The sequence below is a fragment of the Zingiber officinale genome, chromosome 7B, assembly GCF_018446385.1.
Source record: "Zingiber officinale cultivar Zhangliang chromosome 7B, Zo_v1.1, whole genome shotgun sequence".
NCBI classification, from domain to species: domain Eukaryota; kingdom Viridiplantae; phylum Streptophyta; class Magnoliopsida; order Zingiberales; family Zingiberaceae; genus Zingiber; species Zingiber officinale.
Genome location: NC_055999.1, coordinates 104,535,385 through 104,554,011, shown reverse-complemented (window position 1 = coordinate 104,554,011; position 18,627 = coordinate 104,535,385). Strand labels below are relative to the sequence as shown.

The 18,627-nt window shown below is 41.4% G+C and overlaps 1 long non-coding RNA gene across 1 annotated transcript; it reads right to left on the bottom strand.

Moving 5' to 3' along the window:
• Window positions 1-62: 62 nt before the first annotated feature.
• On the bottom strand, window positions 63-18,047 carry LOC122004013. Its single transcript, XR_006118186.1, has 3 exons — window positions 16,766-18,047; window positions 16,593-16,681; window positions 63-764 (listed from the first exon to the last, which is right to left on the bottom strand). It is a non-coding gene; the product is annotated as an uncharacterized LOC122004013 (long non-coding RNA).
• Window positions 18,048-18,627: the final 580 nt, after the last annotated feature.

The following is an 18,627-nucleotide window of genomic DNA, read 5'->3' as shown; positions in this document are numbered from 1 at the left end:
ACGTGCTATAGCCAATTATTAATCTACACAATCATTAATATATATAAAATGTATCTCTCACATTATATTAAATCATCCTGTGCAATTTTGTATAAATATTTAATGTGAACCTAAAAACTCATATATAACATATATAAAGCATATATTACATAAACACAGTTTTCATTGGTTACAAATATAATTGATCATACTCCACCTCGTTCAGTTATCTTAATAGGCAGGGACGGATCGTGGGATTTCACTAATAGAGATAGAGGATACCGTCCTTTGTTCCACGTAAATCACCCCTCTATATTTGAATTTCTAGATCCGCCATTGCTAATAGGTAAAGTATACATCAAATAGAAAGTTTCAGACCTTGGTGAGAAATTAACATCAAGTGGACTCGATCGGTTGGTTGGGAAGGAGGAGCTCAAGTCGGCGGGGAAGCTTCGACAAAGACTACCGATCGACCAGTGTCGATCGGTAGGGAAGAGAAGCTCCTGGAGGTACTAAGCGACGGATAATCTCAAGCAGCTAGCGTTGATTGGCTGGGGCGGAAGAGCAGCAGTAATAGAAAACCCTAAATTACTGTCTTCCGTTCTCCCTTTCGTCGGCTCGCACATAGGCAAGAAATTCTCGCAGCTCCTCTAGTGTTCTTTTCTCCCTTGCACGTCCTCCTTTCCCCATTATTGTACGGCCATCATTCTCATATTGAGATAAGATTTTTCTTGTTTCTTTTCAATCTTGCAAGATCTTGGCCGATTCAGCGATTAGAAAAACTCCTATTTTACAGTTGAGATAAAAGATTAATAGTTCCTTAAATAAGCAGTAATGTAAGTAATAAGTGAAAAAAAAAACAGCCAATATAAAATTTTAAGGATATTTTGTTTAAGTTATCATATATAATCTTAATTATTTGATTATCAGATAATCAAATAATTAAAATTATGATGAATAAAATATAACTAAATGTTATTTGGTTCAATCTAGATAATGCAGTTAAAATTTATTTGTTTAAAGATTTTAATGAATAATTTAGTTTAATATTTTACTATATTACCCTCAGTTACAAAATCAATTATACATAATAATAATAATATTATTATTATTATTATTTAAACTCTATGTTCTTTTTTTATTTTTTTTTCACATTTTCTTTATTTTTATATTTTTTAATTTAGTTTGTTTTTTTTATGTTTTTTATTTTTTTATTTTTTTATTTTTTTATTTTTTAAAGTTTTTTTTATTTTTTTACTTTTTCTTTTTCTTTTATTTATTTTATTTGTTTTTAAAATTTTTTTTATTAGTTTTTACTTTTTTAAAAAAATTTTTTTTACATTTTTTCTCTTTTTTTTTTTTGTTTTTTTTTCTCATTTTCTCATTTTTTAAATTTTTTATGTTTTTTTTCTATTTTTAATTTTTTTAAAGTTTTTTTTACAATTTTTATTATTATTTTTTTACGGTTTTTAAAAAATTTTATATTTTCCATTTTTTTTACGTTTTTCTTTTTTATCACATTTTTCTATTATCTGAGGGTATTTTGGGCAAAAAAGATTCGTTAACCCCGAAATCAAGAAAAACCTTAGTTTTATGAGATTTTTCGATTCCTGGTTGCATGTCCCTTTTGCTAACATGTCAAGCATTGAACATTACTCAGGAATCATCGATTACCTAAATCAAACAGAGTTTTTGTTGATAATCATAGATGGATAACTAAGATTATCAAGAATTATTCCCAACAAAACGCACCCTAAGTTGTGATAATCATAGATGAATATCTAAGATTATCAAAAATTGTACCCAACCAAATACACCCTAAGTTGTAAGTGATCAGCCCACTGCCAAAATTGATATTAAAAATAAATATAACAATTCTAATCATAATTAAACAAACTTACTAAACTCACAATCACAATAAATCATGATGGATAAATAAACATTGAATATATAACAATAAAATATATTAAAATTTCACATTGAGCAAAGAGGAAAAGGCACTATTAGGTGGGTTATAACTATTAAAAATAAACAAAAGAGCTATACTCAATTAAATAAATTTACAATCACAAGTAAAACAAAAATTGATATTAATTAATAAATGATTGACAAATAACATTAAACATATAATAGCATAATATATCATATTTTACATTACAATAATGACATAATATCTTGTCCGAAAATCGATGAGATAGAAAGTTAGAGGTGTAGATGTTCCGTTGACCACTTGTAGACTTCGCTCCGCTTGCAAAACAGATGATGTCAATACCGAGCCAAGAAAGGAGTCCCCGACGTTGGCCCTCCGATGCTCAAGTAAGTCACCGACGATGAAGTAGAAGGTGGAGCAACAAGAACGAAGACTGTAGCGCAAACAGTGTATCGCGTACCTCTGTCGATGCTTGGACCCCCCTTTATAGAGCTTCTGTAGCGCGCGTGCCCACTTCCCAATGTAGGCATACTTCCCAAAGTTTTCCCTGAAAAGACTTGTCAGTAAAGTGTCTCTGATATAATATCTTAACAAGCTAAGTATATCTCTGATGTGACAGTGGAAGCTTCCGTCGTACGATCTTCTGGTTGACCATGCATGGTGTCAGCAACACTAACTCTTAAAAGGATGTCTATGGATAAAATAGGGGGTCTGCTGTTAGGCCGAGCGAAATAGCCGCTCGGTCAGAGTTTCGTTGCGTCCGCACTACATTCGCTCGGTCGTAACTCCGCTGCGTCTGCCGAATCCTGTTGTCGGGCCAAGTGGAGAAGCTACTCGGCCATGATACCGTATCCTCTTGGCGTCCAACACCTCCTTAAGCGTCGGTTGTTCGGGGCATCCCCCGAGTCAAAGGTAGGATGGATCGGGCACCTTCTCCTCTCGGTCGGGGACCTGATGGCTTGACCAGCCGATACACTTATCGTTCATCCGACCATATGATACCTGAATGTTGACCGCCTTGACTTTGACCTCCATCGTGACAACTATCCCCTGCAAGGTGGGCCCCTTCTTATCACTACATCACATGTCTTCTCCTCAAGTCTAATCGAAGGAGGCTGCAAGTCCGACTGACTGAACAAATTATCAATGACGTTTTCACCCGATCGGCTTACGACACTCCTTGGCTTCTGATTGGACTAACGTGGCCTAACGATCGACTATGTGATCGCTCTTTGTCGGTCGGCCTATTGAAGATTGTCGTTGGACCATATGTCTGCTCCCTTAAGCCAATCGGAACAACGAACATTCATATTTGAAAATCTTTTCTTGGGCATCTTTGGGTGAGTGCGATCCGGGCTTACATCACCCATATTTCTGGGAAATTGTGCAAATCCTTGCGTATTATGGATGAGCGCACCCCCATGGCTCTTAATTACCTTCATTAAATGTCGGCTCGTGGTGAGGCGCCACATGCCCCCCTGCTACCGCCGCACGCTGAAAGTGACAGGTAGATATCCTTTGGCGATGTGACATTTAACGGTTTGAATTTGACGACCAGATCTATGTCTAGGCCTTCGCGACCCTCGATCGGACAACCCCGATCGACCAGTCTTGGGGTTTATAAACCCGTCGCATCGCCTTCTTCCTCTGCACTTCTCTGTCTTTGTGCTTTTCGGCGTCACCCCATCTCTGTGTTCCGGCGATATTCTTCCTTTCCTGCTCCTCCAGTAAGCTTCTTTCCAATCGCATATTGCCTTCTTCCTCTATACTTTTCCGTCTTCGAGTTTTTCGACGTTTCTTCGTCTGTGTTTTGGCAATATTCTTCCAGTAGGCTTCCTTCCAATCGCATCTTTTTGCTACCTTTGTTTTTTGCGATGACGGGTTCCTCACAGCCTCCTGTCGACATCCCTAGGCCTTGGTACACCTCTACTGAGTTTTGACGCCGGCGATGTTGAGAGCCTGACAGCTGCCTTTGAGTTCCCTTCCGATTACAAAGTTGTTCTTCCTTCTCCTTCCGATCAACCAAATTCTCCACCGTCCAGTTGTCTTTATTTATTTAGGGATCAGTTTACTGTCGGTTTGTGGTTTCTCATCCACCCCTTCTTTCCTGCGATATGTAAATACTTTCGCATCTCCCTTCATCAATTAGTATCGAACTCCTTTCAACTGCTGTGTGGGGTAGTGGTTCTGTGTCGTGCTCCGCCTGCACGACATTCCCCTCACTCTCTGAATTTTTCATTACTTTTATTATCCCAAATTGTCCGAGCCGGAGACTTTTCTTTTCCAAGCCCGAGTGGACTTAATTTTCTTCGATAAAATGCCCACCTCCAACAAGCATCGGAGGGAATACTACTTTTTTGTGCGCCTTCCCGAGCGGCCAGACTTCCCGACCAACTGGCAGCTCGAAGTAGCGAGTCAACCTCCCTTAAAATAGTACAAGAGCTTATCGGACTACCTCAATGTAGCTTCAATGTTAGCCGATCAGAAATATGACATCCATAAGTTGCTGCTGGAGGGTGTCCTCTACATTTTCGACTTGAGTCCGATCCGCACCCGGCTTCCGTCCAGCCAAGGTATGCAACTTCTTCACTTCTTCTTTTGATTCTAATTGATTTTTCTTCCTCTTTTGCAGCTGAAGTCATGCTACGTGCACATCTGGCCGGAAAAGCTAAGCTTGCGGATGCCGCGATCAATGCGGCGGTCGTGGATGAGTTGGAGAGCCGCGGTCTGCAGTCGATCGGCTCTCAAGAAGATCCGTAAGGCAAGAGCGAAACGGCTCCAGCCTTGGTGAGAGGAGGGGTAGACAGCCGTACGCCTAACAGTGGAGCAGCTGGTAAATCACAACCTCCCTCCAAACGACTTCCGATTGTCCGGGTTGAGAGGGTGACGGACTCGACCTCCTCCGGATAGCCCGTGATAAGGTGTAAGAGGCGTCGGGCGGAGACTTCATCGCGATCCGCCTCCTTGATGGTGCGGACCCCTACTGGCACTAGCCTGCGTCCTTCCACCGAGCGGGTTGAAACCTCAACCCCCGTTCTAGCTCAAGAGACTGTGGCCCCTATGTCGTGTGACCAGACGCCATCGTTATCCGATCTACCGCAGGGAACCTTTATGTGCCGCCGGTGGCCTTCATGCCACCGCCATCGAAGGTCAAAAAGTCTAGCATCCGTCTGTTGTCCTCATCTCGGTCGTCCGACCGAGCGACATCGTCCCAATAAGCTCCGAGCGGCCAGCGCCACATAACGGTGATTCTTCATCTGTCGACTGAGGAATGACGCGAGTCGGCTAACGCTGAAATCCAAGCCCCCGAGCATCAAATAATTATTCAGGGGCCGCTCTCACAGATATGGGCTGACGCCCGAGCCCATGCAGAGATGATGCCTCCAGGAGCGCTCGCGAATAGTCACACCCAAATATCTATTAGGGTAAGTATTGTATTCTTCTTAATTTATCTCTAATTGGTGCTTATATTTTCCTGGTTACTCATAATATTAGATAGAGAGTCTGACCATGTGCCAAAGGCTCGTATTTTTAGAGCAGGAGGTCAATTAGTTGAAGGCGTCGAGCGGCCAATCATCCGCCTCTCAGGAGCAGATGAATACTGAGGCGGCTCAGCTGAGGGCTGATCTGGCGAAGAGCACCGAGCTGCTAGAGGCCTAGCGGGGAAAGAGCGCAGAGTAGACCTTTCTGCTGACTCGGTTTAACAAACAAGTCAGCACTTTTGATGCCAAGATCGAATCCGCTAATGAGAGGAAACTCTGGGCCATCGAAGACCTGAATCTGAAGAATAAAGAGACTCGAACTCTTGCTAAGGAACTCAAAGAAGCTGAAGATTTTCTTATTGCGGAATGAAAAAGTCAGTCGACTAAAGAAGTTGTCCTTTGAGGCCAACTCTCCGTACAAAATGATGAGCTAGCCACCGCGAAGGACGAGCAGGAGGCCTCCCGAGCGACTTTGAAAACTTATCAAGATGCCGAGCCTAGCCGGTTTGAGGCTACGAAGAAAACTACATCCGCTCGGACATTTTCAATGACAAGGTCGTCGACCGGGCACTTCGCCTGTTTGACCTGGCGATCGAAGGGGCGTTCGACCAACTCCAAGCAGGCGATTACCTCCCTTCTGCTCTATCGAGCAAGATCATCAGTCAGGACAAGCTGACTGTCTCACTGCCCGATGATGCCTTGGACTATCTAGAGTGATCTCTGCTCGAATGATTTTCTGTTGACCCCTCTGTTTTTAATCCTTATGTAAGATGTTTGTAATCCTTCGTAGTAGTAATGAATGATCGCCCATTCGATGGTTTTTTCTTATTCGTTCATCCCTTTGCAGCCATTTGGCTTCTCGATTTGACTCGCACTTTAGGTAGTGCACCCCAGAAAATCCCAAGCGAGATCGCGAGTTGCTTATTGCGACTTGGTGGCCTTCCAATCGGTGACGAGAAGTCATAGCAGAATAATCCCGAGCGATCACAATATCTTGAAGACTTAGAGCTTTTTTGAGTAGCGCGTATCCATAGTCAGTCGTTTGTCATTCTTGCTTGACCGCTTATCGGGACCAAGGTTTAAGGTCATCGCTCGACCGCTGATGACAACAGGGGTTTAAGGTCGTCGCTCGACCGTTGATGTATACGAGGGTTGAAGGTCACTGCTCGACCGTTGATGAAAAATGAGGGTTTAAGGTCACCGCTCGACCGTTGACGAAGACTGGCGAAAACTAGGGTTTAAGATTGCCGCTCGACCGTTGGGGAAGACGAGGTTTTAAGGTCGTCGCTCGACCATTAGGGAAAACGAGGGTTTAAGGTCGTCGCTCGACCATTGGGGAAAATACATATCAAGAGTGGCATTCTTCACTTTTATTCATATTTACTCTGCATTCAGAAAACATACAAAAATACATGTATTTACTCACGCACCTCTCATCCGGCCCTGTGGGGTTAGAGATGATTCACGCTCCACGGCCACTCGAGCTGCCTTCCCCCCTCATCCTCCAAGTAGTAGGCGTCTGAGTGGAGCTTTAGCACTACCTTGAAAGGTCCCGCCCATAGGGCTTCGAGATTGGTGATGTCACCGACCGACTTCACTTTCTTTTATACGAGATCGATGACCTGGAAGGACCTTGGAATCACCCTCCGATTGTAGTTCTACTTCATCCGTTGCCAGTACGCCGTTAGCCGAACCGCTACTTTCGCCCGCGCTTCGTCTACCAAGTCGAGCTCCATGAGCTTCCGTTCGGCGTTTCCTTCATCGTATTATTGTATTCGATCATACTCTACTCCGACCTCTACGGGGATGACTGCTTCGCCATCGTATACCAAGTGGAAAGGAGTTACGTCGGTTCCCTCCTTCTGGGTCGTGGGAAGTGCCCACAACACACTGGAGAGCTCGTCGACCCAGCTGCCTCTGACATGATCGAGCCGAGCACGTAGGACCTTGAGGATTTCCCTATTGGCGACTTCCGCTTGTCCGTTGCTGTTGGGGTAGGCCACCGAGGTGAATGCTTGCTGGATGTCATAGCCCTCGCACCACTCCCTGAGTCTCTGACCGGCGAATTGTCTCCCATTATTTGATACGAGTCGGCGTGAGATGCCAAACTGGCATATGATGTTCTGCCAAACGAACTTAATGATCATATGCTCGATTATTCTTGCAAGTGGCTCGGCTTCCACCCACTTCGAAAAGTAGTCCACTGCGATGAGCAGAAATCTCCGCTGCCTATCACCATGGGGAATGGTCCAACGATGTCCATGCCCCATTGGTCGAGCGGGCAAGATACTATGGACACCTTCATTTCTTCGGTCTACTGGTGTAGAAGATTATGATACTTTTGGCAGGACAAGCAGGTGGCTACCATCCAAGCAACATCTTCTTGGAGGGTCGGATAAAAATGTCCGGGTAAGAGTATCTTTCGGGCCAATGACTGGCCGCTCGGATGACACACTTCCCGCGGAATGTATTCAACATCTTCTGATCTGACACGCTTGAGTATGGGCCTAGAGAAGGCTCTCTTATAAAGTTGGTCCCCAACCAAGGTGAACTGTCCGAGCGAGTTTCTTCCTGATCGGTCGGTGTAACTTCCGACCGTAGGAACTCTATCAGCGTCATCTTCCAGTCGTTCGGAAAGGTTATTCCTTCAATTCGGTCAATATGTGCCACGAGCGATACATGTTCGATCGACTGCCCTATGATGATCGGTGATAACGAACTGGCCAATTTTGCCAACTCGTCCGCTGCTTGGTTCTCTGATCGAGGGATCTTTTGTATAAGGACTTCCTGAAAGTTGGTCTTCAACTTTTCGAAGGCTTCCGCATAGAGCCTGAGTCAGACATTGCTTATCTTGAACGTCCCTGATAGCTACTGAGCGGCCAATTGAGAGTCCGAATGAATGAGGACTTTAATAGCTCCCACATGTTGGGCTGCCTATAAGCCGACTATCAATGCCTCATTCTTTACTTCATTATTAGTGGCGCGATAGTCAAGCCGAACGGATAATTGAATCCAGCCTTCTCGTGGTGAAATGAGCAAGATGCCGATCCTGCTACCTTGTCGAGTGGACGAGCCATCAACGTATATCTTCCATATAGCCTCTGGCTCGACATTATGGACCTCTGTGACGAAATCCGACAAGACCTGAGCCTTGATTGTCATTCGGGGTTGATATTGTATATCGAATTCGCTTAGCTCGGTCGCTCATTTGATTAGCCTTCCTAATGTCTCGGGGTTGAGAAGGACTCGCCCTAAGGTGTTGTTAGTTAACACAATGATTGTGTGTGCTAGAAAGTACGGGCGAAGCCTTCGAGCGACGAGTATCAATGCATAAGCTAATTTTTCTAGACCGGTGTAGCGAGATTCTGCATCCTTCAATATATGACTTAAAAAGTAGGGCTGTAAATGAACCAATCGTTTGTGAACAAACTTGGTGTTCGTCTTGGTAAGAGTTTGTTTATGTTCGTTCAATATACATAAGATTAATTAAGCAAACAAGCTTGAACAGCTCTTAAGCTAAACAAACAAGCTTGAACAGCTCGTTAAGCTAAACAAACAAGCTTGAACATATATGTGTTCAACTCGTTAACGTTCGTGAACAATGTTCGTGAACAATGTTCGTGAACCATATTTATTAATAAAACTATTTTCAATATGCTAAATAAATAAAAAAATAAAAAATAATAATAAATTTAAATTATCAATCTTAATAATAACCAATCAAACAATTAAAAATTTCAAATAATCAAACAAACTTGAATTGAGAGCTTAATAACATCTAAACAACTTAGCTCGAATCAAGCTGAAGCTAAGCTTGAATTGAGAGCTTGATAAACGAACCAAGCTCTAAACGAACTAAGCTCTAAACGAACCAAGCTCAAGCCAAGCTTCAAACAAGCTCAATCTCATAAAAAATAAATCAAGCCAAACTTAAACACTCATTTCAAAAGCTTAGTTCATTTTAAGCTCGGCTCGACTCGACTCGGTTCGGTTATCTTATCAAACAAGCTTGAACATCCCAAAGCTCAGCTCGACTCAACTCGTTTACAGTCATATTAAAAAGTATACAGGCTGTCGCTCTTGGTCATTATGCCTTACTAAAGCCGACCCAACCACATACTCATTGGATGATAAATAGATCCAGAACGACTCACTAAAAATTGACTTGGCTAATACAGGCAAGGAGTTAAGATATTTATTAAGCTGTTCCAATTCTCGATCGCACTCAGCGTCCCACTGGAATTTTGTAGCTCGGCGAAGCACTTTGAAGAATGGCAAGCTCCGGTTGGATGACTTGGATATGAATCTGGACAGTGTCGTGATCCGACTGGTCAAACGTTGAGCTTCCTTCAAGCTTCGAGGCAGCGACATATCTTGTAGAGCCTTAACCTTGCTCGGATTGGCTTCGATGCCCCACTCGGTGACGATGTAACCAGGAAACAGCCACTATTCGCGCTAAACAAACACTTACTCGGGTTCAGCTTTATTCCATAAGCCCTAAGAGTTCGGCAGGTCTCCTCGATATCCGCGCACAGGTCTCCTCGATATTTACGCACAAGTCAGCAGCTCGGAGGGTTTTATTAATATATCGTCGATGTATACCTCCATGTTACGGTCGATCTGCCGTCTGAACACCTTGTTCATCAACCTCTGGTATGTGGCGCTGGCGTTCTTTAATCTGAACGGCATGACGTTATAGCAGTACGTCCCATCGACCGTGATGAAATTGACATTCTCTTGATCTTCTCGGGCGAGTGGCACTTGATGATACCCTTAGTACGCGTCGAACATGCAGATCAGCTCACAACCCGCCGTTGAATCCACCATCTGGTCTATCCTAGGTAACGGATACAAGTCCTTGGGGCACGCTTTGTTCAAGTCGTGGAAGTCGATACAGACCCATCATTTATTGCTTGGCTTAGAGACCAACACTACATTGGCTAGCCAGCTCGGGAATTGAACTTCCCTAATATGGTCGACCTCCAACAACTTCTCTATCTCCGCCCGGATGATCAAGTTTTATTCTGCGCTAAATTCCCTCTTTGCTTCACCGGTCGAGCATCCGGTCGGATATGGAGCTCGTGTTGAGCCAAACTCGGGAGATACTGGGAAGCTCATGCGTTGACCAGGCAAATACATCATAATTATTCTTGAGACATGCGACCAGCTTTGCCTTCTTCTTAGGTTCCAAATCGGCCGCGATGAAGGTGGTGGCCTCCGTCCGACTTGGGTGAATTTGAACCTCCTCCTTTTCTTCATAGACCAACCCAGGAGGCTTCTCGGTGACAACGTTCACCTCCAAGCGCGGATTCTTCTGAGCGCTTCTCGCTTTAGACTTGACCATCTCGACACAACATCGTCGAGCGGCTGGCTTGTCGCCTTTGACTTTACCCACCCGGTCGTCCACTGAGAACTTTATCTTTTGGTAGTATGTAGACACCGTCGCCCAGTAGACCGAGATCTATGTCACCGATCGAGAGATGGAGAGCGGTGGTTGTACCCTCTTGGGGCCAGTCGCCTGACGATCAGTGTCAGATCGTAGCAGTTGCACGTGTTGTGTGTCGCCGACTGATGAAAAGAGCAGAACATTGACGTCTATACCTTGCCTCTTGTCGTCTTTTGCCGACTGGAGGTCACATGTTGCACGACATGTGTTCTGGCCTCCGGGTGTAGCCTTGCTCCCTCTGCCCTTGGCCCTTTGGAAGGCTGATGGTGACTATTCAACGATCGTCGCACGGGCGCCGACGCGGGCTTGACCGACATTTCCTTCTTCCTCGCTGCCTAGGCTTCTTCCACATTTATGTATTCATTGGCCTTCCTGAGCAGGTGGTCGAAGTTCCTAGGCGGCTTCCTGATGAGCGACCGGAAGAACTCTCCTTCGACGAGCTCCTGGATGAAAGCGTTCATCAGCATCTTGAAAAAGACCGATGGAATGCCCATGATTACTTGGTTAAAGCGCTTGATGTATGCTTTGAGCGCTTCCTTGGGCCCCTGCTTTAGGGCGAAGAGGCTGGCGCTCGTCTTCTGATAGCGTCGGCTGCTGGCAAAATGGTGTTGGAATGCAGCTCGGAAGTCCTTGAAGCTACGTATTGATCCGTCCGACAATCTTCGAAACCAGTGCTGCGTCGAGTCGGAGAGAGTAGTGAGAAAGACTCGGTATTTCACCCCATCTGTGTACTGGTGCAGCGTGGCCGCGTTATCAAACTTATCCAGATGATCATCTAAATCAGTCATTCCATTGTATTCCCCGATCGCTAGTGGGATATAGTGCCTGGGTAGAGGGTCACACAAGATCTCCTGAGAGAACTGCAGGTTGACCCGTTCGGGCGAAGCGTGGCTTCTGGGCACTTTTCTTTTTCTCACATCCCAAACGGGAACGTCGTTCGAGGATGATCCTCGTTCCTAGTTTGCTTAGGCTATTTCTGAGGGGGTTTGGAACAAGGCGTGGTGAAAGGGGATGGGCGCGGGCCGCGCTTCCCCCTGCGTGCCAGTCGACCCTCTGTTCTACCTCCATATGGAAACTTGTTCCGGTCGATCTTCTACTCCCGCTCGCCCTCCTGCTGCCGACGTCGTCAGCTGCTGCACTTATCGATCGGCTAGTGCCTGCTGTTGCTGCAGCTCGAACATCTTCGCCGCTCGAGCTTGCACGAGCATGTCGAGCTCCTCTTTGGTGAGTGTCACGATGGTAAGTCGTCTAGCGTCCTCCATCTTCTTAACTTAGATGCAGGTTAAGTTTCCATAGACGACGCTAATATGATCATGCCTGAAAGTCGATGAGATGGAAAGTTGGGGATGTAGACATTTCGCTGACAGCTTGTAGACTTCGCTCCGCCCTGCAAAACAGATGACGTCAGTGCCGAGCTAGGGAAGGGGTCCCTGGTGTTAGCCCTCCGACGCTCAAGTCAGTCACTGGCGATGAAGTAGAAGGCGGAGCAACAAGAATGAAGACGGTAGCGCAAACAGTGTATCACGTACCTCCGTTGATGCTTGGACCCTCCTTTATATAGAGCTCCTGTAGCACGTGTGCCCGCTTCCCAAGATGGACACACTTCCCAAAATTCCCCTGAAAAGACTTGTTAGTAAAGTGTCCTGACACAATACCTTAACAAGCCGAGCATATCTCTGATATGACAGTGGAAGCTTCCGTTATACGATCTTCTGGTTGACCATGCCTGGTATTAGCGACACTAACTCCCAAAAGTATGTCGATAGATAACACAATGGGTCTGCTGCTAGGCCGAGTAGAATAGCCGCTCGGCCAGAGTTTCGCTGCGTTCATACTACGTCAGCTCGGCCGTAACTCCGCTGCGATTGCCAAATCCTATTGTCGGGCCGAGCGGGGTAGCGGCTCGGCCAGGATACCATATCCTCTTGGCATCTAACACCTGCTTAAGCGTCAGCTGTTCGGCGCATCCCCCCGAGTCAAAGGTAGGGTCGGATCGGACACCTCCTCTCGGTCGGGGCCCTGATGGCTCGACCGACCGATACACTTATCGTTCATCCGACTATATGATACCTGAACGTTGACCGTCTTAACTTTAACCTCCATTGTGACAACTATCCCCCGCAAGATGAGCCCTCCTTATCACCGCATCAACAAAAATTCTAAAATTTAAAATTAACAGGTACACATTGGAAGGGACCACAAAGCAAGACAACCAGACGACACGGCTAAAGTAAAGGAAAAATGGTTGGAGGATGGCTGAAAATAACCAGTGGCCACAAAACGAAAATAGATGGTAGAGTTGCACGTCGAGTCAAAAATACTAAGGAGTCAGGAGTTAGCAAGTAAAACCATGGATAACACTTCAAATTTTATGATAATTTTATTTTATTTTTATTCAGTAAACATACCGAGACCATTCAAAAGGACTGTTTGTGCTGCCTAGGTTACCTAAGTAGTCAACTTGAACCCCTTTTTTAATGACTAGGTGACTTTGTCTCAATTTTTAGTAACTCGAGAGCGACTCAATCTTCTCTCCTTCCTGAGCTAAAATCGTTGTTGGCTCATGTTGAAGTAGAGAGAGCATTTGTCGCATCGCCTTTTTGATCTCACTTATGTCTTGTGACTTTCAGAAATTGTCCTTAAGGGTGTTCAAATAATGCTGTCCAATTCTGCAAACAAATGCTTGTATCAGTGTGGAAACCCTAGTGGGATATGTTGAAATGTGTGTTATTGTAGTTCTGTAGAACATATGTTAGGCAGATGATATTTTGCTGATGTTAAAACTTGCGCGTGCTATGTATACTTTTAACTATTTAGATTTATACTAATATTGGCGGGCATTGCACCTGCCATTTACCCTTTTTTAAAAGGGAAAAAAGAAAAACAAATGATAGAAGAGTATCTTCAGAATCCAAAGTTGTTCTGGGGATTCATACGCCAACAAAATTCACTAACCCTGGACTAGCGGATAATGATGCCCTAGGTGCTCAAGAAACTTTCTTTAGCTATAATGTGGGGCTGGTGCATCTAAAAGGCAAGAAATGATTGCCTTTTCAGAAACAAAATGGCCAATTAATTAAAGACCTACTTTCTAAATTACTAGATCTGACCACAACCTGTGTTCGAACCGGATCTGACCCAGAACTTGATTCGGGTCAACAGGCTCAGCCCATAATCAATCTGTCTTTAGACAGGTCAGTTAAGGGTCGGGTCCCAAATGAACTGTCGATTCAATCACAATTTAACTGCAAATAATTATCGTTTTATTAGTATGTTTTAAAAAAAAGATATTTTTTTTAATTTTGTTTTAGATTTTTTTTCAATAAGAGCCTTTTATTTAATAATATTTATAAAAATTTAGTGATATTAATGGTGTGGTTCAATTTAAATTAACCATTTACTTTAAATTTTTCCAAGATCATTCAACTTTTCTATTGAAGTTACGTGACTATTTTACTTTTAACTTATTAAATTTATTAAACTCATTTAACTATCTTAATAAGTTATTCATGTCTCAATCTATCTTTTTTTCCATTCAACATTGAATTTAGACTATTTGACTTGTATAATATATCTAATAATAAATTTGTCAAAGAATATAATTCATTCAACAATAAAATTATATAAATAATAAAGATTATCATCGAACATACCAAATTAATCAAAAATATAACTTAGGTTATATATATGTCATACTAAAATATAATATTACTGTTAAATTAAAAAATCATTGATATTAAAATATAGTGATGAATAATTCATGATTTAGTATAATATAGTTCTCGATCTACTTTAGCTCTCAACTTTTTAAAACTAACAACTACTTGATAATTAGTTGAAAATTATGAAAATAATAAAAAATATATATAACTTTCAGAGGCCGAATTAGAATATATTGATATTGAAGGAATTAACAAATTATGTGATTTTAAATCCCTTATATTTTAAGTGGATAGATAGACAATATAAATAAATTCATACATTTATTTTAATTTTAAATTTCTCAACATTTATAAATCTTTAAATATATATTTTTAAAATATATATAAATAATAATCTTGAACCATCGTGGATGGTAAACTAAACCATAACTGACAATTTCAAATCATAAGCCGTAATTACCTTTAAAGATTAAAGATCAAGATTTTTTTAACTTAAACAGTCGAAACCTTGATCTGGTCTATTATATTACTAACATTCTTAGACCCTAATAGCACATTTCTTCTGTACTAATTTAAAGCCTACAACGCAAACTAATTCCCATGCTTCTAAGCTCATTTCAAATTCTGAAATAGATCTTAGGGATATTTGGTCCCTCCTTAACAAAAATAAAGTTGGTAAAAATATTCTCCAACTTCAAAGAATAAACCTCATAGAATATAGTAGCAATCTCAACGACAAAAATTAAGAGATAGATTACTTAATTAGGATATTATCGACAAATAATTATCAATAGATGTTGATGGCATGTTTACCATGTACTTCTTCTTTGATTTTTTTATCTTGATTAATCTTAAAAAGGATATAGAAGGTCTATAGATTAGGTATAAAAATTCTTCCATTCAGTAATCTCTATTACTTAAAAGACTCAATCTGTAGAGTTGAGTATTGGAGCAACATAAAATGGACAATTTTTTTTCATGACTAATGATTTAGAGATTATTATAAATCATGAATCATTTTCAATTCTAACTATCATAACTAATCCTTGAAAACAATTCTTGATTTAATATATTTATATTAAATATTGTATGATCATCAGAAGAAAAGGTTTTAGCAGAAATTATTTTGACTAAAAGATAATTTTAATGATAAGTAATATAACTTGCACTACATATTTTCTCATGATGGAATAATAACATAAAATCATGAAGATAAATATATCTGTATGTCTATGTAATCTTAATGAGATATTTTTAAAATGTAGGTAGGCAATATTGCTCTAAATCCTCCTTTTAATGACAGGGAAATTCATGAAAGGATATCATAATAAAACAATTTGTTGCACTAACCTAATTAACCATAAGCTCAATGAACCATCTGAGCATGCAATGCAGGTAATAAAATATGCCAAGTTAAAATCCGTCAGTCAAATAAAATTAAGCTCTTAATTTTTTTCGAGCCCAAACATGGCATGTCACCCTGTGGATATATAAAAGCAAATAACTAGAATACAATGTTAATAATATTGATAAAACGAAAGTGGTATACCGACATGTCTCTGACTCAATTATAATAACAACCAATTTCCTTTTTTTTAGCAATTTTTCTATAATTATTTTTTAAAGAATATTTCTAGGAAATCTGTTTGCCTTTGACCATATATATCTTGAGACGCAATAAGACAACAAGAATTGATGGAGAACAAGACTTACATCTGACACCCTTGTTTTGTCAGTATAGATTCCTTTCAAGAGATCAATATGCCTCCACTTAAGGTATATACATATATGTTTTGTTCATGTCCAATTTACTTTAGGTTTGGATGATTTGATTGTATATCCTGGCGAGATGATGCACAATTTTAAAGAATTAAAAGGAGCAGGTATAGTTTTATCATTGTTTAAAATGAAATCATATCATTTTTCAGATTTTATTCCAGCATGAAAATAATTAATTCTTCATAAACAGCATATAGTATTATTTTATTCTCTCTTCTTAATTAATCAGGACCAATAAAGTAACCACTCTATAGAGAAAGCATGTGAACTATAAACATACCAAAAAAAGAAGCAACAAGAAGCCTTCTTCTTACCTCAAAGTGAGAGATATCGATGTTTCTTAACTTTCTTCACTATATATTACATGAACTTTTGACATCTTTTTTTGTAAGAACAAGAGGATCTGTGAGAAATATTATACGTATTGTTTCAAGCATGACGAAATTAAAGCGAAAAAAAGTAACAATAAGCTCTTTCCTTATCTTACCTCGATAGATGGAAGCTGTTCACAGAGTGTATTCGTCCATTAATAATGGATGTAACTCTATCAGTTACCAGATGAAAGAAACAAAGCCACGCTCAACAAGGCCTCTTGGAGCTTCGTCGTCAAAGAACACACTTTCCCAACAGAAAAACAAACTGACGAACGGACTAAAGGCGAACACACTTTACCATATCTGTCGAGAAGATGCTGACAAATGGGACTAAAGGCGAGGGTGGTCCTTTTGAATCACAAAATGAAGATATCAACAAAGAAATGATCGACTACATATTTGGAACAAATAAGAGTGTGGAGGTGGAGATATGAGGGCTCTAGAAATCAACCTGCAAGGAAGAATAAAATGGGAAACACAGCAAGTAAAAAGAATTGTTTTTTTTTAAACGAATAAAAATAGAAACAGATGAAGAACAGTGATTCCGTTAAATTCGAAAAGATGGCATGCAGAAGCAAGCGGTACATGTAGGTATTCATCGATGCAAAGTACTCGCCTAGGATTCGACCCCCGCAAAAAAATTAATCTCGGAAGTCACGCTTCCAGGCTTAAATCAGTAGGAAGATGTTATTTTTACCATTTTTATTCAGGTTCTCGTTCCAATATGGTCTAAATCGAGTAAAATAAAACCAAAATGAGGAAGCGTTCGAGACGAGAAACAAGTACACCCTGTAATCACATGCTGTTGCCTCCTCGGAAACCCACTTGGACAAGACTCCAGCTGACGGGACAGAGTGGGGAAGATAAAGGTAACCGACATCGGATAAGATGAATGGTGGCCTGCTGCATCCCAAAGCTCGAGGACGAAGGCAAAACCGAAAAGATAAAATAAAATAGAATAAAATAAAGCTCGATCGAGCCAACATCTTGTTACTCTCGTCCCATTTCTCCATGGAAGCAAGAAACAGGACGCAGATCTGGGCGGCTGGTGACTGTGCGGCGCCGGTGGCGCAGAGATCATCGGGATGACAGACAGAGCAGCGAGCACGCAACAGCAATGTCACCGCAGCTGATGTCCTCCCCGCTGCGTGCTCACTCTCTTCTGTCAACCCAAATCACCTCCCAAAAACTTCAAAATAAAGAAGAAGAAGAATAAGAAGAAGAAGATTCGTGCATCGATCATCTCAGAAAATCCAAAGAACATAGAAATCTCAGAAAAATAATCAACGAACAAAATAGCAGTAGATCATCTCCCCTCCGCCTCCGCTCGATCTCCCCATCGCTTCCTCTCTCTCTCTCTCTCTCTCTCTCTCCCCCAGTTCTAGGGTTCACGCCTCCATTTATCGCCAGCCTGCACGTGCGGTTTCAACGTAGTACGAAATTTTAATTAAAACAATTTTGAGGACTAAAGAATAAATTGGACGCGGCATACCTGGAAGTCGTACACGCACAGTGGGAGTGAACGATCGATCGCATGGACGCAGAGAGGGAAGCATTTTATGGGATTGTCCCGAGGCCATCGTCCGTATAAGCCGTCCGCTCCTTGGCAGCGCGAATCTGGATGCGGTTCGTGGATGCGAATCTACGTATATATTTTAGGAAAATAATAATGATAATAATAATAATAATAATAATAATAATAATAATAATAAGGAAATTTTCCCCTAAAATCCGCAATAAAGGCTTTTAAATTCGCTAAAATTGGTTAGCACGTCTGATTAAATCAACTCATGGCGCAGTAATTTTAATTAAAAATTAAAAATAATAAATAATAAATAAATAAAAGAATTTTAAAAGAAAATTAAAAAGACCTTTCCTGTTTATAAAAAACTGCTAAATCATTAAAGTCAAATGGCTCAAAAATAATTACATAACAATTCAATTCAAAATTATTACATAATTATTTTTTACTTAA